At 34.9% G+C, this 22,494-nt stretch overlaps 1 long non-coding RNA gene across 1 annotated transcript in view; it reads left to right on the top strand.

Moving 5' to 3' along the window:
• Positions 1–14,640, top strand: part of LOC123802699 (uncharacterized) — an 89,904-nt gene extending 75,264 nt beyond the window's left edge. The window contains exon 3 of the long non-coding RNA XR_006782615.2: positions 12,369–14,640. This is a non-coding gene — a long non-coding RNA (uncharacterized LOC123802699). The remainder of the gene's footprint in view (positions 1–12,368) is intronic.
• Positions 14,641–22,494: the final 7,854 nt, after the last annotated feature.

Here is a 22,494-nt window from a genome sequence, read left to right as displayed (position 1 = left end):
TGCTTCTATTCTTGGATATTTGGAAAGACAATATGTTGCAAGTTTATTGCCAAATGAAACTTTAAGCTTTGCAAAAGGTAACAGAATTCCAAGGAGATAACGAAAAGGATATTAGAAAAATACTTAGATCTCATTTGAAGCCATTGGAAAGTAAGCAGTAAACAATAGGAGGAGAAAAAGTTAACACAAATGAGGACGGGATAGAGGTTTCAAAAGAGAATGATTTTAAAAAATCAAAGACTTAAGAGAGATCTTTACAAAATTGATTAAGCACCTGTATATTTGCAAAAATAATCCTCCTCATTATCATACTATAAAAACCACATTTTGTGCCCATACGGTATCATGCAATAGTAAATTACACCAAGAAGAAAGCAATGTTCTTTGTCTTTTCTAAAAATTGGGCCATGTTTGCAACTGTAAATTAAATTTAGTTAATATTAGATTACATTTTATCACATTTTTACAATTTTGGTTTTATTTTTCGAGATAAAGTTCCAATCAAAGTCTTTTCCTCTATTTTTACAAATGAAATTGCAGTGCCAATTTAACGCTGATTCATTTTAAGTGCCTTTTCTCCCTATATTAAACATATTAATTATCCCCAGATGAGGAAGTAAAACAATAATTACCCTCCCAGATCAGTGAGAAATAATTTATTTGATAATGGTTTTCATTGTCAGTTAATGGAAGATACATTCTTAAGTAACTCAGAGCTCACAAGCTATGGGTAAATAGACTTTAATATAATAAGCTCAGGTATTAGTTTACATGAAATAATCAACATTATGATAATGGAAAATATCAATTTCTTTAAGGAAAGGATGTGTTTAAAGGAAATTTTGTATTTGATTTTAGATATTTTAAGAGAATATTAAATACAGCACAGAATGGAAAATCCCACTGTCTTTCTATTCTCCTTTCATTCATCCAGGCAACCAGCAGTTAGTTCATCATTTTCTGAGAAAAAAACAAACATCAGACTATGAGACAGAGTCCCACCCCTGTCCTGGGTGGAGGAGATAAACTAGTGCTATTTAATCCTTGTGCTGTGAAAGGAATTGATGGTGATTGGTTACAAGGTTGTTGCTTCAGGGAGAGAGGAAGAGAGAGCATAGGGCCATCAGATGGGAGGTTACTAGAATAGGGGCTGTGGTAGTTCCTGGAGAAGCAGAATAATTTTCTACATTGGCTGCACAGCAAGATTATTCCTCTTCAGAACTCCTGGGTAGCTTCAGAACTATTCTTGGGTGTTCCATAAAGTATTGTAGTCTTAAGGGAGAGTATCCAAAAGATGTTCCCTAAAAGAACCCTTTATAGAGAGATCTTAATATAAGATTAATGGGAATTTGGGAAGCTATGAGAGGTAGCATTCTATAATCAAACAAATCTGATACTGGGTATCCATACACCCATATTCTAGATCCACTTCTATTTTAAGGAAAAGATCCTGCTTAGATAAAACAGAGAGGATAAAAATACATAAGTGATTTCAAATGATTTTTGGCCACAGAACTCTTCTCCCTTTTCTTCCCTTCCTCCCTTCTCTTCTCCCACATTCTCTCTTTCTTAAACTCTCTTCCTCTGAAGCTTACAGGAAAGGGGAATATATGAACATATACAAGTGGACAACTGTAGGCGAAACAGGGGTCCCAGACCCAGAGTCAATTTATCCAGCCTCCACTTACCCTCTTACTGTGTTGGTATCTATGGTTCTTCCATGATTCCCTAAGAGTTAAACTAAAGATAATGTAAGCCACTGGACTATCTTCAGGGTTATATCAGTTTAGAATCCACAATTCTATCAAACAAATTATTGATCATGGCACTGTGTGGTCATATTTTACAGTGTTTGTCCATATCATAGGGCTTGTCTTTGTCTTAGAAATTCCTTCCTGTGGTGGGCCATAATAGTCATATTTGATCAAATGGCTCTTAAAGGTTTGTTCTTATCAATTAAATGAAAAGAAACAAGTGGCCTAAGAAAGGTCAATAAGGTTTAACTCCTAGGAATGTGTTATATGAATCAAAGATGTTATGTTGATTTAGACTCATCACTTGAGTGGAGATATAAAATAATCTGTGTTGTGGATATTTTAGACCAGGGAAATTCCAAAACCTGAAGAGAAAGAAGGAAGAGGGAGAAAAGGAGAGAGGGAGAGAAACAGAAGGACAGAGGGAGGGAAGGAGTGATGGAAAGAAGGGGAGGCAGAGGGTGAGTGAGAGAGGGAGAGGGAGAGAGAGAGGGGAGAATAATATGCAAATTCAGAGACAGGTGAAATTTTATTACTAATTAATTTCCTAATGACGTTTGAGTTCCTTGTTCCATTTCTTTATAGTCTTGAGTGCCTAGGACTCTGTGATATTTTCTTATATGTTTCAAACAGGTACACACACATATATAGATATTTCTTCTTATTCAAATAAATTTATTTTACTTAAAACCAAGAGAACTGTGATGGCTTAAATACAGGCTTAAATGAGAGACAAGAGCCCATAGTAATTAGTCTAAAGAATTTGTCATATATTTTAGCATATATAATTAAGCTTTAAATTGCTTATGTTTTGATTTTTATATATTATACTTGAATGAACAGAGAATACAAATATTTTTGCACAGATAATTTCACATAGCATTATTTATAACATCAAAAATGGAAACAAGGTAAATATGCAATAGTAGGCTAACAGTTAATAAAGAATGGCATAGTCATGTAATGAGCAATTGTGTAGCCATTTCAAATGTTTTTTTAGGAATGCTTAATATAGGCTATCACATTATACCACTCCAGGAGGTGTGGCATAGTCTAGGTAAATGATGTCCTTTAGACTTGTGTAGTGTCCAGCCTATACTTGTATATACAATACATGACATTTTCGTGATATATTAAACATTAAGCCAGGTTTGACATTATGTTACTGTTAAATAAAAAAAGTAGCATTCACACAAAACTATGCCTTTGGTATAATCCTAAATATGCAATTTATAGATTTAAATGAAGAGAGAGAGAGAGAGAGAGAGATTATGGAGATGTATGTCAAATTATAATAAATTATCTCTGGATGTTGGAATTATGAATGATTTAAAACAATCTCTGGCATTTTCTTTTTTCTTTTCTATAATGAGCACATATTGTTGGAATCTGAAAAAAATGATAATTACAATTTTTATGCTACTATCTATTGGTCTGTTAAACTAAACATCAAATACTGGATTTATAAACAACAAAATCTATTATATCCCACACCTAATGTACTCAGGCATCATCTTCATGGCAATTCTATGACTATGCTTCACATTATCACTCAACTATTAATTTTTCTTTTATTATTCAATACTGTCTGAGATATCTGCTTTATTTATGGATTGTCAGACTGGATACTATTCTCTAATAAGGATCTAACCAGACTTGAATATACCGAGAAACAACTTCACGTTTATTGCAGGCAATGATTCTGTTGACAGCATATAATTTTATTTTGCAAATTCCTAAACTATAGAAAAGACAGAATTCTCCAGGGATATTCCAAATCAATAATAAGCTTTGATTTTTCCACACTATAAATGGATTTGACTTCTAGATGTACTGGTTTTCCCATTTGCAAACTGATGCTATATAAGTCTGCCTAAATGGCCTCTGGGGATATGATAAAGATTGGTGTAATTTAGACTAATAGAAAATATTAGACTCAACTGTGGCATAAACAGGTAAACAAATCTGTGAAATGCTTTAACACCCTTACAGAAAGGGGCATATTAAAGAGGTCTGGAGACAATTGGTTAAATATTGACAATAGAAAATCCCATTATGGGGAAAAACTGACTTAGCTACACATTGAATACATGTATCTTCTACTTAGCGCAATATAATTTCCCAGTGAGTTTCAAAGAAGGACCACAAGCAACCTTTGTATGAGAACCTGAACTATGTGGGGCCAACCAATCAATTAGAACAAGCAAGTGGTCACAACCTGGGTTCATACCCAAGCATCATGACAATATCAAAGGTATCTATTCCTACTGCTAATCTGCTCTTATATCTTGAAGATGAATGCTACTAGTGAAAGAAATAATAACCATGTATTATTGAGCTCCAGCCCTGCATGCTCATTCATGGTTTTAGTGTTTGACATGTATTATTTCTTATTCCTAGAAAACTCTTTAAGTAGGTGTTCTTATCTCCAATATACAAAAGAGGAAACAGAAACACATAGATTTTAAGTAATTTGCCCAGGGTCATTCAGTTCATTGGGGTTGACTCAACATTCAAATTCAAGGGTTTGAAACACAAATTGTTCTCTTTGTACTTTGATGCTTCCTTCCTGTTCCTGAGAATATAAGGGTTGAGACTCACAGTATTAATGAAATTAATCAGTATCTTATCTAGAAAACAATTCATAGATGGTCAATAGCTTTATCTCTGTTTGTAGACAATATATGATAGTGTATTATGCTATATAATACTGTTTTCCAATAGCTTTAAAGATTTATTATTTTTAAGTGGTTTATATTAGTTATCTATTGCCAAATAACAAGTTACTCTAAAACATAGCAGCTTAAAACAACAACATTTATACTCTCATAATGTCAGGGCATCAGAAACCCAAGCATGGCTTAGCTGGCTGCTTCTGGCTGAAAGTCCTTCATGACACTGCATCAAGCTGTCAGCTTGAGGCTGTGGTCTTATTTGAAGGCCTAATTGGTTTGGGGAATGAAGGGAAGATTTGCTTTCAGTCTCACTCATGTGGTCCCTCACCAGGTGGGCCTCATGTCATGTTGCTGGCTCCATCCAGGGTAAGTGATCCAAGGAGAGCAAGACAAAGCACCAAAGACCAAAAATGCAATCTTTCATAATTTAATCCAAGAAGAGAGATCCCATCTCTTCTGCTGCCTTCTTTTCATTAAAAGTGAATCAGTAAGTTTAGCTTCTACTTAAGGGGAGGAAGTTGCATCTTATACCAGAAGATGAGGATCACCGGGGTCTACATTAAAAACCTATAACATGATCTAAGAGTATTGCTCTGGCAAAAGAAGATTATGATATATACTTACAAGTTTTCTACAACTCTAGAATTGTTGTAGTCAGGACTCTAATATCAGTAACAGAAAGCCAACTTAATCTGGCTTAAACAAAAAATAGGAAATTTATTGACGCAGGTAACTCAAAAGTCTATGAATGGGTCCAGTCTGACAGACTGCATTGAGTGTTTGAATATTAGCGGATTCTGTCTCTCCTCTCTCTGGCCTTACTTTCTTCTGAGTGTCTTTATTTTCTGGCAGGCTCACTCCACATTGTGTAAAGATTAATTCTGGTGACCCCCAGGGAAACATGATCTATAGTGGCCACTATCTTTTTGCAGAGGCCCAATGAAGTTTTTATTTGAGTTCCATGCTCATTTCTGAATAGAAAGATAAAGTTCTCTGAATAATTGGGAATATGGCATGTGCCATCCTGGGGTTGTGGTTACCCCTGTATGAATCATATGAACAAAGTGTTTTAGGGGAATTTGGTTCTAAAAAGGAAAAGGTTACAGGAATAAGAGGTCATATTATGGGAAGACAAAAATTTTTAAAAATATTTAAAGAAATAAAAACGATCACAATGTTATAAACTGAATTGTGAGCCCCCCGAAATTTATATGTTGAAATCCCAACGCCCAATGACTGCATTTGAAGATAGGGCCTTTCTGAAGGTAGTTAATCTTTAAGATTTATTTATTTATTGGGGGGAGGGGCATTGGGAGAGGGAGAGAGAGTCTTATGCAGACTCCACAAAAAGCCTGATGGGCTGATCACATGGCCCTAAGATGACCACCCTGAGATCACAACCTGAGCTGAAACCAGGAGTCAGTTGGATGCTCAAACAACTTCACACCCAGGTGTCCCAGAGGTAATTAATGTTAAATGAGATCATAAAGGTGGAGCTCAAATCCCCTTACCATCTACATAAGATCCTGAAGTTGTCAGCATTGTATTTGTTTCCTGGGGCTCCCATAACAACAAACTGGGTGACTTAAAAATGACAAAAATTTATTCTCCTACAATTTAGAAGGCCAGAAGTCTGAAGTCAAGGTACCTTCTAGAGCACTACTCATATATAGGTAATTACAAGCAACCTGTTAAATTGGACTGAATAGGAATTATAGGAAATTCCTTAAGGGAAAGGAACTATTTTTTTTTCAACAACATGTTCTACATAAAGTTCAAATGTAAGCCTTAAAGTTTCTTTAACTTAGTGTAATTTGTAATAATATCAGAAAACAAATCTTCATTAATGTCACTGAATTTTTATAAAACCTATCACATAAAAATAAAAAAAAGTCTTCTAAAATTTATAACTAAGTATATTAGTTTTCTAGGGCTACTGTAACAAATTGCCACAAACTAGGTGCTTTAAGACAGTGGAAATTTATTCTTTCACGGTTCTGGAGACTTGAAGTCTGAAATCCAGGTGTCAGCAGGTCTGTCTTCTCTCTGAACGGTCTAGGGGAGAGTTTTTCTTTGCCTCTTCCTAGCTGCTAGGGCTTACTGGTGATTCTTGGCTTGTAGATGCACCTGTCTGTGCCTTTGTCATCACATGTTGTCTCTATGTTTCAGTATCTAAATCCCCCTCATCTTATAGGGACACCAGTCACTGGATCTAGGGTCCACCCAAATCCAGCATTAGTTTATTTTAACTTGGTTAATCTACAAACACCGTATTTCCAAATAAGGTCACAGGCATAGGTACTGAGGTAGGACTTCAACATATCTTATTGGGAAATAGAATTCCACCTACAACACTAGGTTTTAGGATTGTTTTACATAAATTGCACTAAAAATGGAAAGAATTTTAGCTCCCCTTATTTCACTTTATTGGTTTCTATGATTAAACAAGAATAATTTATAAAAGGAAGGTTAAAAATCATACTTTGGTTAGGACTCCCACTGTACTAATCTAGTATTTCATGAATAAATCTCACATTATAATGGGTTTCTGATGAAAAATGTGCTGTCTACATAAACTGTTAAAACTTACTTATTCACTTTCCAACTCATAATCACCAAATGATCTTTTCTTCAATTAATGCAGTCTGTAACTTTGGGTTAGGAGTTACATGCTTAATATCACTCCACTATGCTGAGGAAATCTGTTTAAACAAATCACAAAGCTGTGACACAGGACAGAGCGCCGAGGCAAAACATTTTTAGCTCCTTCTGTTTAAAGTCATCCTGGTATTTACAGATGCAGGCAAACTACAGGTTGCTTCAAGTGTTTAGATCATCATTCTTCCACAGACCTTCCAAATCATGTTCTAGATAAGAGCTCTGAAATTCCAGCATTCACAGTGACATTGCACCTGCATATGGAATTCTCAGCCTGCCCTGATTTGGCAGCTGTTCTAGAACTGAGGGTTCATGTTTTGTTATTTTTCCTTCAGCAAGACCAACAGTTTCAGATAATATTTCTCCCAGCTCCGTAAATTTGGGTTAAATTTTTAACATGTTAAATTAAAGTATTTTTGTTTTTTCATTTAAGATATCCAGAGAAAATTTTACATTTTTTGTATAAAAGTGGAACAAGTAGATATTACATAATGGAACAATTATTGTCTTTCTTATATTCTCTTATTTCCCCACTCTCTTAGCCTGAGTACTCTAGAAAACAGTCTGAACCAAAATGGACACACTAATGCTCTTTGGTAGGGGTGAAATAGTATGTGCAAGGGCAGTGAGAGTGAAGGAAAAAGGAAAATGAATCAGGAAAGAGGACCGGAAATGAATCCAGCGGTCTGTGATTTCACAAGAAAATATATTCAGTTATTTAATCGCATGGGATATCTCTGGACAGGCTTCATGAAATCACTCCATCTGGGAGTGGGCATGGGGTTCAGGTAGAAGAGTAATTCATCTGACAGTTCTACTGTTTCTCACTGGTCAAATCCACTCCAGGGGCTATGACATCCCCATACTCCTGGGTTGTATGACCTAGCTCTTCCACACAGCCGAGAAGCCACAGCCTTTGCAGCTTTGACCCAGCCTGTGGTTTAGAGACAGTGGTCTCTACCAGTTGGGGGTTTCTAGATCTATAGTGATCATAGAAGTAGTTGGTCTTTATCATCCTCAGAATTGTGTGAGTCAAAGCCAGGGCTGCTCAGGCCAAGAACAAAGTCAGGAAGTTGAGGTCTAGAGAGTCCAAGTCAGAGGAGCCTACTGGGCAGTACATAACTGGGTCTGATGATCCAACACAGATATGAATATTCTGACCTATGAAAGAATTGCTAATTTTTACAGCTGGGTTGATCTTTAAAGATCATTTGTTCCAAATGTGACTTTAAAAATATGAGGAGATACTTCCGTTTTCAGTTACAATGGAGTAATAAAGACTGGATTTACCTTCCTATTTGAAACAATTCCCCCCAAAGGCAAAGTATTTAAAACAACAGTTTTCAAGACACTAGATGTCAGATGATGAAGGAGAGTGAGACCTGAAAAATAGGAAATAAAAAGGTGAGCCTAATGAATGTTGCCCCTTACTTCCTTAAGAGTTTCTAGGCCAAGAAAGAGAGATTCGGTAGGAGCCCAGTAGATGGAGAAGATGGAACTGTAAGTGGGTGTAGACTGAGATAGCTAGAGCAGTAAAGAGTATCAGGAAGAAGAGAGCAACAGAGAGAGAGAGCCCCAGAAACCTGGCAAAGACACCCCTTGAGTATACAGCTGGGTACTAACACATGCATACAAGGAGACTGCCTCGGGCTGAGGAAAGAACCACCTGACAGTATTAGAAATAAGAGTGCCTAGCACTCACTCAGGATTTGGAGTAATGCTGTTACCACCAGTGGAATTGGAAAACCTCATGACTCAAAGGTCACTGGCTAGAGAAAACAAGAAACTTGCCTGAATAGTGGGAATTTTTCGTCTTGAGTAAAAATGCTCTGATTCTAACAAATATAAAATCAAGACCCCAAAAGAACAAACTGTTTACAAGTAACTTAGATGCATCCTAGAACAAACCTCAGGAATATTTATATAAAAGCAAAACTGTCCAAAACTCAATTGAGTAAAATTCACAACTGGCTAAAAACAAAACCAAAAACATTATAGGCTTGCAAAGTAATAAGAAAATATGAGCCATATTAAGGAGAAAAAACAAGTTAAAACTGGTCTAGAACTGATAAAATGTTAAAATCACAAACAAGGACATTGATGCTGCTATTACAACTATATTACATATGCTCAAAGGGTTAAGGAGAGACATGAAAAATATATAACCACCCAATTAGAACTTCTAAATATAAAAACTTTGATGTGTGAGATGAAAAATACTGATGAAATTACTGAATGAAATTAAGCAAGTTAGGAAATATTAAGAAGGAAATATTTTAGAATGGCTAAAATTGAAAAGATTGAGCATACCAAATGTTGACAATGAAATAGAGAAACTGGAAATCTCATAAACTGCTTGTGGGAATGTAAAATAAATCAACTACTTTGAGAATTTAACAGTTTCTCGATGTGTTTAACATACACCTATAATATAATCCAGTCATTCCACTCCTTAGCATTTCCCAAGGAAAATGAAAGCCTATGTCCCTGCAAAGAATTGTACACAAATTCACATAACAGCTTTATTTATAATATCCCAAACTAGAAATGACCAAAATGTCTAACAGGTGAATGGATTAGCAAACTGTGATATGTCCATAAAATGGATACTTGTGAGCAATAAAAAGGAATGAACTATTGATAAATGCTACAGAATGGATGAATCTCAACATCACTATGCTAACAGTAGAATCAAGACAAGAAAGCATATATACTGTATGATTCCAGCTGTATAAAATTCTAGAACATAAAAACTAATCCATAGTGACAGAAAATACACCAGTGGTTGTCTGGAGATAGATGAGGGACAGAGAAAGTTGAGTGGGAATGATTCCAAGGACCCCTGAGGATTATTGATATACTCATAATCTTGATTGTGTTGATGGTTTGTGGTGTGCACAAACGTGAAAATGAATCAAACTGTGTACTTCAAATATGTACAGTATATTGTACATTGTTAATAAAAAGGAAGAACCTGGAGAAAAAAGTCTCACAGGGAGTTATAGGTAGAACAGATAAAGTCACATTTTCTTTTTTCTATAATGCATTTCCTTATTCTTAAAAAGTATTTTAAAATAGCATCTATTATTAGATGTAGTGTTATGTGTAAGTGCAGTCTATAATAATTCACAGTTTTGTCTTACTTCTTCCAAAATCAAAGCAGCACAACTGCAACTGTTACTCATGTGGACCTTGAAAGGCTTGGAGTCCAAATACTGAGAACCACCATAACTGTGGTTACACTATTGCTTACTGGGACTTCCTAACAACAAAGAATGTGGGATGACAATTCATTAAATAGTTTATTTACAGTAATCTTCACTTCACTTAGTATTTGGAGTTTCTCACACTTTACCTTGCCTTAGAATCACCTGCAGGCTTGCTAAACACAGATTGCTGGGCCCCATTCCCAGTTTCTGACGGAGTAGATCTGGTATGGAGCCAAAAAATTTACATCTCTACCAAATAGACAGATGATGTTGATGCTGTTGTTTGAGTGACCACACTCTGAGAACCACCAAGATAAAGGTCCTAGACTGAAAGAGAAAGAAGTCCTTTGTGCAGTTAAATTTAATTATTCATTTAGGTTTAGATTTAAATATGTCCAGGTAGCAGAGAGCAAGCTAGCATCTGAGCATCCCAGTGGGAATACCCCTGCCAGGTCCTCATCTCTCGCTTCCTGTTTCCTGGATATATTCAGCTCAAAGCAAACTTGTTTTTGTGGATGTAGGAGTCACAACTCCGTCTGCTTTTCAAATTTAAAATGTTTAATGATTGTCAAAGATAGCACTGTTCACAGTTGAATCCTTGAGGAACCAATGCAGATCATTGTTCACTTACAAGTTCAACAAACTATTTAAGTACCTACTCTGTGTCACACTGTTTTAAGCACTGGGGATTCAGTGGTGAGCAAGTCAGGCATGGTCTTTACCTCTTGGAGATTTCTGTCCATTGGGAAAATTGTCATTATACAGATAAACATCCAAATAATAAAGCACAATTATGACAAGTGTACAGAAAGAGAGCTATAAATATTATTGATGATCAGTACAAGGATAATGTTCATATTCATGAAGAAAATGCATATAATTCTATTACTTGATTGGATCTGTATGTGCCTCCAATTCCAATGATAATTTCTGATATAATTTGTACTAGACAATTCTAATAGATAATTTTAATGAGTATGGCACTGTTTCCCATTTACACTTTCATTGCTTTGGTTTTATCTCTGAATTTGTGTCTTCTTTCTCTAGTAAATTGATTTAATTTCTACCTTTTATCACTTTTCTATTTTTAGAAGTCATGATGTCAGTCTATTCAATATTTTCTTTGACTGATTTCATCTCAGCAAAAATAAACCTTTGTTTAATATATTATTGTAACTTTCGAAAAGAATCAGATTTTCTTTCTTTTTAAAATCTTTTTTAAAAAATTTATTTATTTGTCACAGAGAGAGAGAGAGAGCACAACCAGGGGGAGTGGCAGGCAGAGGGAGAAGCAGGCTCCCTGCTCAGCAAGGAGCCCAACACGGGACTCAATCCCAGGACCCTGGGATCTTGACCTGAGCTGAAGGTAGACGTTTAACAGATTGAGCCACTGAGGCGTGTCAAGAATCAGATTTTCTGAGCTTCACTGAATTACCACTTCTTTTGCAAGACAAGTGCTTCACAGGAGACCTTAATGTGAATGTTCAATAAATGCATTTCTTCCATTTCCCAGATCTTTCCCTTTATCCCTTTATTCTTTCATGCATAGGAAACTTGTGAGATTCATGAATGATAAAAACCTCAAAATTGTCTTGAAAGTTCAAATTTATGTATATCACAATGTTTTCACAGGCCCCTGGTTCTCACCTAAAAGCCAATATGGTTTCTCTTCTTATCATCTCACATTTTTAAAAAAGATTTTATTTATTCATTTATTTGAGAGAGAGAGAAAGAGAGAGTGAGTAGGAGGGAAAGGGAGAGAGAATTTGTAGCAGACTCGGTGCTGAGCTCAAAGCCTGACATGAGGCTGAATCTCACAACTGGAAGATCATGACCTGAGCTGAAACCAAGAGTTGGACACTTAATCAACTGAGCTACCCAGGTGCCCCTCATCTTACCTTTTTAACTTATATGAAAGTTTTCATGCAATGCGATGTTCACACTGAAAGGAAATTTTTAATCTCTTGTGAGGGTTACTGTGTAAGTGATGATGAGCAGAAAAAAAATCAAAATTGCCCTGAGAAGTAGATGGTGAACAGTTGACTGAATTGGTGCTTTCTCCCTTTTTTCAGGTCTCAGGACATATCGAACTTTACAGCCTCAGAGTTGAGAGGGCCAAACTCTCAGGGCTCACAGCTGTAACAAAACATTGCCTGGGATGTTCAAGGCTAGGCTCCATTACCAGCTGACTGACTCACCAGCTCATGCAGAATACATGAGATTCAAATTTGTGACCGAGCAAAACTTCAAATAACTTATGAATTATGAATGTCAGGGTTCATGGGGGAATTGTTCATTCTGTCTTTCAGCATTTGCAAAATATTTTTTCAACAAATTATAAGATCAGGGCTAGTAATGAATACCAAGCCTCTATACTTCTTGTTCTATAATTCTGCCAGGTTGTATAAAATCATGGACCTCAAGATCCTATGACATTATTTACAACTTGTTCCTTATTTCTCTAGATACCACACCATTTTAGAACCTTATTAATCCATTTATGCATTTTTTTTTTGAAATTTACAATGATGTTTGCACTGTGCCTACCTCCTGATGTAAGATAGGCTCTACTCATTTAAAAAGTCTACAGTTCGTCTGGGTAGAAAGAAACACAAAGAGACCATTACGATAAAATGGGAAGAGTGCTGTATCACAGAGAAGCCCAGAAAAGGAAAGGACAAAAAGACACATCAAGTTTTCCTCTTATTGTGATGTTTAATCCAGCAACGTTTCCCATTGGTTTTCCTCTCATTCTGAACATGGTTCATGAAATAACATCCTGAATATGTCCAGAGTCAGTGAGTAGCACTCAGCATCTATGCTTTAGTCCCACTGTAGCTTTCACTGGAGCAGATCTGCCACTTGCCTGTTCTAGTTTAAGTTATTATGGTTTCTATCAGGACATCCATGTGAAAATAGATGTGATGGACTTGAAATAGAATTTAGTTGTGGGAAAAATGTCTGTTTTAGGCTAAAATTTCATATCAAATAAATAGTTGCTAGGTGACTACACAGTGTGATTCATATTCTGCAACTGATATCACTGTAAAAAATTAAAAGTTAAGTTTTCTTTAAAGTATTTTCTCAAATCTCTAATGATGCTAGCTAGGCTGGGGACTTCTAATACTACAGGACAAACTAAACACAGTGACCATTAAACTCTGATTTCAGTAGGGAGTTGCTGATATCTGAAGTCCCTGCTGAAGATACAGTAGGGTTTGGTGATCTGAGATTTGGTAGATTTTCCCACAACTTTCACTGGGTCACCTTACTCCAAGAAGAAAAAAAAAAAAACGTGTTATTAAATAAAAGCCCAAAGAATTATTAGTATTATATGGTTCCAAATGGTCAGAGAGTAATATAAGCAATGGGAACATATATCAGTAGAAACTTACTTTTTCTTTTCTAACCAGTAGTGTACCCCTGTAGGTAGAGACTATCATTTCTTTTTGGGGCGGTAACACTTAATTCTCTGTTCTACTTGGTAGGCCCTCAATAAACATTCGGCAATGATTATAAAAATAATGAAGATGAAGTTATTTTAATTTTAAGTTAAATTCTGGGAAGATTTTGTAATAAAAGTAAATTTAATATTTCTCCCTGTTCTATTCTTTGTTCTTTAGGACATTTCATAAGTATGTCTTGACTATTCAGAATGACACTATGCATTATTCTCAAAAGGCATGAATTTTTTCAATCTCTTGAGTCATATTGATTTGGAATAAACATGTTTTAAAATTCTAATTTAATGTTCTCAGAAAATTTTGCCTTATGGAAGTCACTTTCATATGTTCCTGTGAGAGGGCAGAGATTTGAATTTCTACTTGATTTCTTGCTTCTATTCAATTTCCTACCCAAGATGTCAAATTCATCTCTCACTTCTGACTTTCATAGGAAGATATGATGGCTCCAATGGCAGAAGGGAAAGGACTATATTTATAATTGTCAGTATTTTTATACCAACAAGCTGCTGGATCAACAAAAGATAATACAGATTGAGCCATTTGTATCTTTACTGCTATGATTTAATTTTACTTAGGAGCAATATATAACTTTTATTTTATGTTTATTTAGATATCTGTGACTTGGGGCCCCATTGTTGCCTTTGAATTGTCAGTTATTCTAATACTGTTTTTATCTCTTTCTTTTTCCATGAAAGCAGAATTTTTTTTTAAGTATAACGACTATAAAAGGAAATGACACTGTATGAAAGGTATTGTTAAAATGAAGTGCTAAATGTCAAGATTCTTAAAGCAGAGGAGAAAATTTACATTAGATTCTAATTGTATTTTAGCAGCAAATTAAAAAATATAAAGAGAATCTAAAATTGGAATAAATCTACAAGTGAACCAAAATTGCTTTTAAAATGCTTTTTTTTTACTAGATGATCAAAGTACCTATTTTTCTTCTGTAAGTATGTCACCTGTTCTAAACAGTTTTCCTGACTGGTTGAAAATGAAATTGAAAATTCTGTGTGTTTTTTTCACAATGGCCTCAGTCATATATCTCTTCATTTTGCATTTTATCGTTTCTCATATTCTCTCTTTTAATAATCAGTTCCTTATCCATTTAGATGTATATGTCCTGTGACAGTCTTTGAAGAATATATATACGTTATTGTAGTAGACTGAAAACTGCTATTACAGTAGGTAATCACCACTCTGCTTCACTATTTTCCTTAAGAGTTCATAAAAGTGAAAAGAAGACAGATATTCTTATTGATCAAAAATTACACTAATAGTTCATCAATAGAAGATGAGCAAAGGTGAAATCATATAATTTTTATTAATCTTTCCATTTCTTCTTTCTTTTTTAAATTTAAATTCTATTAGCCAATATATAGTACATCATTAGTTTCAGATGTAGAGTTCAATAATTCATCAGTTGCATATGTATAACACCCATGGTCATCACTTCACATGCCCTCTTAATGCCCATCATGAAATTACCCCATCCCCACACCCACCTCCCCTCCAACAACCCTTAGTTTTTTTTTCCCAGAGTAAAGAGTCTCTCATGCTTTGTCTCCCTCTCTGATGATTTCCCATTCAGTTTTCCCTCCCCTCCCCTATGATCCTCTGTGCTGTTTCTTATATTCCACATATGAGTGAAACCATATGATATTGTCTTTCTCTGATTGACTTATTTCATTCAGCATAATACCCTCCAGTTCCATCCACGTCAATGTAAATGGTAAATATTATAATCTTTCCATTTCAAAGCAAGTTTGACTAAACTCATAGTCATACTGAAAATAAAATCTGTTTTGTTTGATTATTTTCAGTTGCTAATTAATAAACAATGGAATTTAAAAAGATAGTGGACAATAAGTTAACGATTGAGCCACATTCCTGACTTTGTATATGACCATGAAAAAGTCAACTCTCAGTTATCCTCAGGTGAGTTATGAGGAAATAATAAGCCTCTAGAATTTTCTGAAGCTTAAAAGCAATAACGATCCCTCCAATAGTTTTTTTTTAAGTCAAAAGAACATAAAATTGATATGCTGCTAGACATAATGCCTTATTTCAAGCTACTACATAGTTAGTGACATTGTTTAATTAAGCTATGTCTAATTGGAATTTGATTGTTAACATGAAGATGAACATTATTTTTTTCATGTGTCACTAAGACCATATATTTTGAATCTACTCTTTAGTGACTCACCTTAACAGTTACCACATAAGAACAAAGAACAAAGAAATTTCATTTCTGTATTTCTCCATTTAGAATTATTGAGGAGAAAGGTCAATAACCACATCAAAATACAGTTCTTTGAGATAAGTACCTCAGTATTGTCAGCACAACATGAAATATTTAAGATATCTGCAACACGAACTACAATAGGCATTTTGTTCTTAGATTAAGCCACACAATACCAGATATGCCATTTCAGTTGGATTGCAAAGAAGTAAAGCATTAAATACACTAGGTAACATTATGAAACTATATTCTCATATCTGAGTTAAAATAATGCAAGGACATCTACAACTTGTACTCCTAAAATTCTGGTAAAGAATTTATCTTGTTTTATATTCTTCACCCATAGTTCTTCTACATCTTTAAATGGTTTTCCTTGCAATCTGTGTTTCATAATTATTTATTTTGTATTGCATGTCATTTTTGAGATTCCAATAAATGCATACACATTCCCTATCCCACTGCCCCACTGTTTCTTTTGATATAGTATGCGCACTACATTAGCAGAAATAAATATTCCTTCCTTTGGATCTTTTCTTCAACACTCTGGACATTTTAAAATAAGGATTTATCTTCTATAAGACAAGTCATCTGTTAAAATATACAGATAAAAATAATCTATTTGTAGACAGGCTAATTATATCAGTCCAAATAGAAACACAATTCCTTCATATTTGGACTGGTTCATTGGCAAATATATGTAAGAAGCCGGCCAAAATATAATTTAATCCCACTGGGATTGCTATTTAAGGAAAAAAAACAAAAATGCTTAACTTGAACCAATTTTCTTCTATACTCTTCTCTGGGCACATAAATAATAAAAACAACTAATCCCACAGGGATAAATCCATGTCCCTTCCCCAACTTCTTTTTCCTCTTTGATTAGGGACAGACAACTAAGTAGCACAGTTTTCATATAAATTTGCAATATTTCTAAAGTGTTACATAAGAAATTTTTCACTAGTATATTAAGAAAAATTCCAACTTGGTACAACATAATCCACATAACAAAAAGTCAGGCCTAGAGGGAAAACAAAAGGTCAAAAAATTGGTTCTAAAAAACTTCCAACTCTAATGGAATAGCTGGTATTACACAAGTTCTCCAGTCAAAAGCTACCATAAACTCTCATTTTAGATTTTTTTAAACTTATTTTGGCATTACAAAGCAATTAAGCCTGCCAGAATTAGAGGCACAGATCAAAAAGAGAAGGAAAACACACTGAAGGGAGCTATACTTGTTTAGCTGCTTTTCCCCAGTGAAGCACTTGCTACTATTTGCCATTTCATAGTGAGGCTCAGAGTTTAAGTAGAAAGTGTCTGCCTACAATGTCTGTCAAACATGGGATGAAAAGGTAAAAATATAATGGCTATCAAGGCAGGTCAGACCCAAAGCAACAAGATCTAGAGAAAATGCATTTGTAAAGAAGTGAGGGAAACATTCTTTTCCTTGAGGCATCTGTCAAGCATTAATCTTCCAAGGTGTAAGAGACTGAAGAACTAAGAAGAAAGTAAGCAAAAAGGTAAGGAAAACTTTTAGCAGTCTCACAACACCAGAAACTAGAATTAGAAACTAGAATTTGCTAAGCAAGAGAGGCAATGGTAACACTCAAAATTTTCAGGAAGGGAAAAATTAAAATATTACAGCTCTTATAAAGCTTGAAACCTATTCTCAAAGTCCCTGCTTAGACTGATAAAATCTCCCCTTACACTACTTGCTAGAATAATTAAATATTCTTTGAGGAAGATAATGTCATATAGAGCTTCTTATCTTGGTAGTCTTTTATATACAATGTTTAGAATTTTAAAAAAATCTACGAGAGAAGAGTACCAAATGTTCAAAAAACAAGAGAAGGAATAAGTGCTAGAAACAGACCCACAGATGATCTAAGTAGTGAAGTGATAAAACAGAAACTTAAAAATAATTTTAATTAATATGTTTGATAAAATAGATGACAAGACAAAGAGTTTCAGAAAATATGGGAATATATAAAATAATCAAATGGTAGTTCCAGAACTAAAGGATACAATAACTGAAATTCAGTTTTTAGTGGGTAAATTACCAGCAGATTAGATATAAGAAAACAACAAAATAGGTCAGTAGAAAATAACCAGACTGAAAAACAAAGAGAAAATGCATGTGTAGAAGAGAAAGAGAGAAGAGGGAACATGGGACTGAAGCAGTGGTTGAAGAGACATTGGCAAAGCATTTTCCAAAGCCGTAGAAAGATATCAAGATGCAGTTTTACAAAGAACTACTGCTCTCCAATATTATAATTACTAAAAATATCACATCTAGGCATACTTCAGTAAAACTGATAAAAAATAAAAGGAAGAGAAAATCTTAGAAACAGCCAGAATAAAGAAAAAAATCCCACATTATTTGACTTTTTTAGACTAGCAGTAAAAGACTTTCATTTTTTCATTTTCTTTCATCCTTAGAATGATATGCTTCTCTAACAATTTATCCTATCATCCCTTATCTGAGAAACTTGTAAAAAATATAAAAGTAAGTAACGGAGTGGGAAGTCATCAGAGAGGGAAACAAAGAGAGACTCTTAACTCTGGGAAACAAACTAAGGGTTGCTGGAGGGGTGGTGGGTGGGGAGATGGGGTAATTTCATGATGGGCCTTAAGGAAGGCATGTGAAGTGATGACCACTGGGTGTTATACATATGCAACTGATGAATTATTGAACTCTACATCTGAAACTAATGATGTACTATATGTTGGCTAATTGACCTTAAATAAAAAATGTGTATGGCTGGGTAATTTGAATGATAAATAATTACATTTTTTAAAAATCAGCTTGAGGACACTTAATCATTTCCCCTTTCCTAGCATGAATTCTTCTCCCATTTATAATTTTACTTTGAAAATTAGGAGGTGACTTTTGTTTCTTAATTCATTGGGAATTTTAAACTTTGACACCAATTCTTCAACTTGATTGTCATTGTCCCATGACTTTTTAGACTTTCTTGCAAATATATCCCCCACTGCTTCACTCAATATACAAGCTTTGAAGTTCCTAAATTCACAGTGACCATGAAACTTGAATCTTTGTTTTAGGTCATAATACCATTATAAAATATATATAAAGATTTTATTCTTATTTTTATTTTACACTTAGGAAGATAAAACTATATTTTTAAAGTAGGAATATTCTTTTTTTTAAAGATTTATTTATTTATTTATTTGGGAGGGGGAGAGAGAGAGAGAGAGAGAGAGCATGAGTGGGAAGGACAAAGGGAGATGGAGAGAGAATCCCAAGCAGTCTCTGTGCTGAGTGCTGGAGCCCAATGTGGGGTTCAATACCAAGACCTGAGTCAAAACCAAGGGTCAGGCACTTAACCAACTGTGCCAGCCAGGTGACTCTTAAGTAAGAATATTCTTAAAGAATTATACAGTCACCCATCATTATGGTTTCTATTTAAATCAAATTTGAAAGAAAAATTGTCATTTCTTCTGGATTTGTATTTTGCTAATTTTTCGTTGAGACAGACTTCCATTTAAATAAGAAGGAACAAGACAATGGTCAATATGAGGAACAAAGATTGGTGGAAGAGTAAACAAAAAGGCAATTGAGGAAATAATTTAGGAAATTATGGTAGGAAAAGTAGAAAAGAGGAGAAGTAGAAGGGAGTTATTCAAGTACAATATAAAAGGGAAAGAGTCAGTAGTAGGCATTCAGATCCAACAAATAGTTTTGAACCTCTATGGGCTTGCCTGTGTATTGGGCTCTGAACAAAAACAAAAAAGGCTTCTGCTTTCAAGGAACTTACATTGTAGTTGTCATATATCAGTTAAGATTAGTTGTCTGCATTAAAAATGTATTTAATAAGATTTTTAAAATCACATTGTTTTTCTCTAACGCAAAATAAAGCTGAATTTAACTCAGTACTGGTTAAATTCCACCCTCAAGGCAATTCACTGTTCAAAAGAGCTGCTGTGGCACCAGCCTTCACATCCATTAGCAGACAGCAAGAAGGGAGAAGAGGAAAAAAAACAAAAGGGAAGTATTATCCCTTAAAGAACTAACCATACTACAGGCTCTTCCCCAAACTTCTAACTTTTAACTCATTAGTCAGGACACAGTCATGTTGATGATGTGGGAAACAAAGGCAAAAGAAAAAAAATTTCATTTCCTTACTCTTTACAGCCCATCAACAAGTCCTTGAAATAGGTAGAGTGACCTTCCTCTGGGAGCTCAGCTGTCTCAATGTTAATACTTTGCTAAGGGTAAAAGGCAATCTTAGCTTAACAGGATCACAACTCCCCAGGATCCTATAAGTCTATTTTAACATATAAAAATTCCTTTGGAAACTTCCTTTATCTCTACTCCCCAAGATATATGTTAGCAACCATCCCCCAAGCATATGGCTCACTAATATATATCTGAAGAGTCTCATGACTAGGGTTTAATTAGACAGTAATAAATGATCTTTTCCTAACAATAGCTAGTCCCTTCAGAGTCCTAGAAACTTTGCTTCCAAAATTTCCTTAGAAACTTACACTATCCCTAACCCCTCCCAACTTGAAAGTATATAATCAGCCATTCCTCATGACCCCAGTGCAGTTCTTTCTATTCACAGGTCCTGTCCCCATGCTTTAATAAAACCACCTTTTTGCACCAAAGATGTCTCAAGAATTCTTTCTTGGCCATCAGCTCCAAACTCCAAACATTTCCTCACATCACTGACACCTTGTAAGGAAGAGTGGGAAATAAAATATTGTTGTCAGGCATATCACTGCTCCAAATACTACTGGATTGTTTGCTCTTAAAGCAGAAAGGGAGAATGGATATTATGTAGGGATCCAGTTGGCTCTGTCATGGATAAAAATATGTGAACATGGTTATTTTAATAATATATTACTCAATATCATATGTTGGTAGAATTATAAGTAGCTCTATGTGGTCTCTGGTTATTATTTTATATTTGTTTGCTTCTTATGGTCTTCAAACCATGGATATATTTATAATGATAAGAAAAAATAAAGAGACTTATGTTGGCTGAGAGAGTCTATTTTCTCCTAGTTGGCCCTATCAGTTATTGTTCAACTAAATCCACTTTTATTTTGTTCCATTCCCTAAAAGCATACTTTTTTGGGGAACTAAGAGAATTATTTAAGCTCCAACTTGACTCACAGAACTACTTGCAGATGTTGCCTTTGAACATTTAGGAGGCTAATGAGAGCTGCACGCTAATCTCATTAAATTATTCACAAATAAGAGCAATAAATTTATATTCTTAATAGTTTAAGACCCAGAGATTTGGCATAACACACTGCCAACTCAACCATATTTTCAATTACTCATATTGAGGATGTATCTAAATAAGTTCCAAAAGCACCTTAAAATTTCAATCCCGTTACAATTCTTCCCTGTGGTTAATTACTGGTAGCAGAAGGACTGAGTTTCTCTTTTACATACTGGTTTTGTAAAGTTAAACTCTGTTAGAGTACTAGTAAGGAGTATACTGATTGCTTCTCAGCTCCTACTTTCCTCCCTCACACTATTAAAAAATAAATCAATGGTTAACTCTTCTCTGAATCAATCATGCAATTTCCTGAGTACAGGAGTATTACAATTTGCAACATGCTTTCCCGTGTAGTATCTCACTTTATTCTCACAATTGTCCTATAAAGTATATATATATAAAGTATATATTTGCAGTTAATACTCCCGTTGTATTATATCTGAGGTTCTGAGAGATAATATGAATTGCTCAAGTCACTTGGCCTGTGAATAACAAAATTTGAACTATGGCTGATTAAAAAACATTTTTTTCACTGTAATTATTGTCCTTTTTATCTACCCACAAATTTTCAGTAAAATTATTTTCCTATGTTGCTATTACCAATACAAAGGAAAAAAAAATTTTTTTTGATGTTGCTTCTGCTCTCCCCTTTTTTAATTACATTCACACACATTCTCACATCTCTCCCTTTTCTTCCCTTCCAGAGCAATTTGTTTTGTAGCTATCCCTTAATTAATGCCCATTCTTCACTCATTGGTATAAAGGGCAGGAATGAAATATCAAAACTTGCTTTATAATTGTAGATTCACTCCTGCTGTAAGGCTCAATGAAAGGAATAAAATTTCAATTAAGCAATTACCAAAGAGTGCCACTGAAAGCCTCGGGAGTGCAACTGTTCCTCTCCATGAATTTTGCAGCCCTCATTGACCATATGTTGAATTTCCATTTTCCATGGTTTCCTCTCAGGCAGAAATCTCCACATATTGACATGTGTGTAATGGAGGAGCACCACGTGAGGCCCAGTTTTGTATTTATCAAAGCCCACTTGCTTCAATGTCTGTGACAAGAGTAGAATGGGTACCAGCAAGAGGCCGGACATTTTCGATGCCCTGTCAAAGCCTGGCTGCTCTTGGTCCTGTGATGATATGGAAATGGCTCCCTTCTTATGCAAGCCAAGCTCACATGTGGATTAGCCCTTTGAACACCAAGTCCATTTCTTTGCTTTCATTGTTAGTACTTGTAA

Source organism: Ursus americanus, chromosome 20, assembly GCF_024610735.1.
Source record: "Ursus americanus isolate L20-20 chromosome 20, mUrsAme1.1.p, whole genome shotgun sequence".
Lineage (NCBI taxonomy): Eukaryota > Metazoa > Chordata > Mammalia > Carnivora > Ursidae > Ursus > Ursus americanus.
Note: the sequence above shows the minus strand (reverse complement) of the source record. Positions and strands in the feature narration are given on the sequence as shown.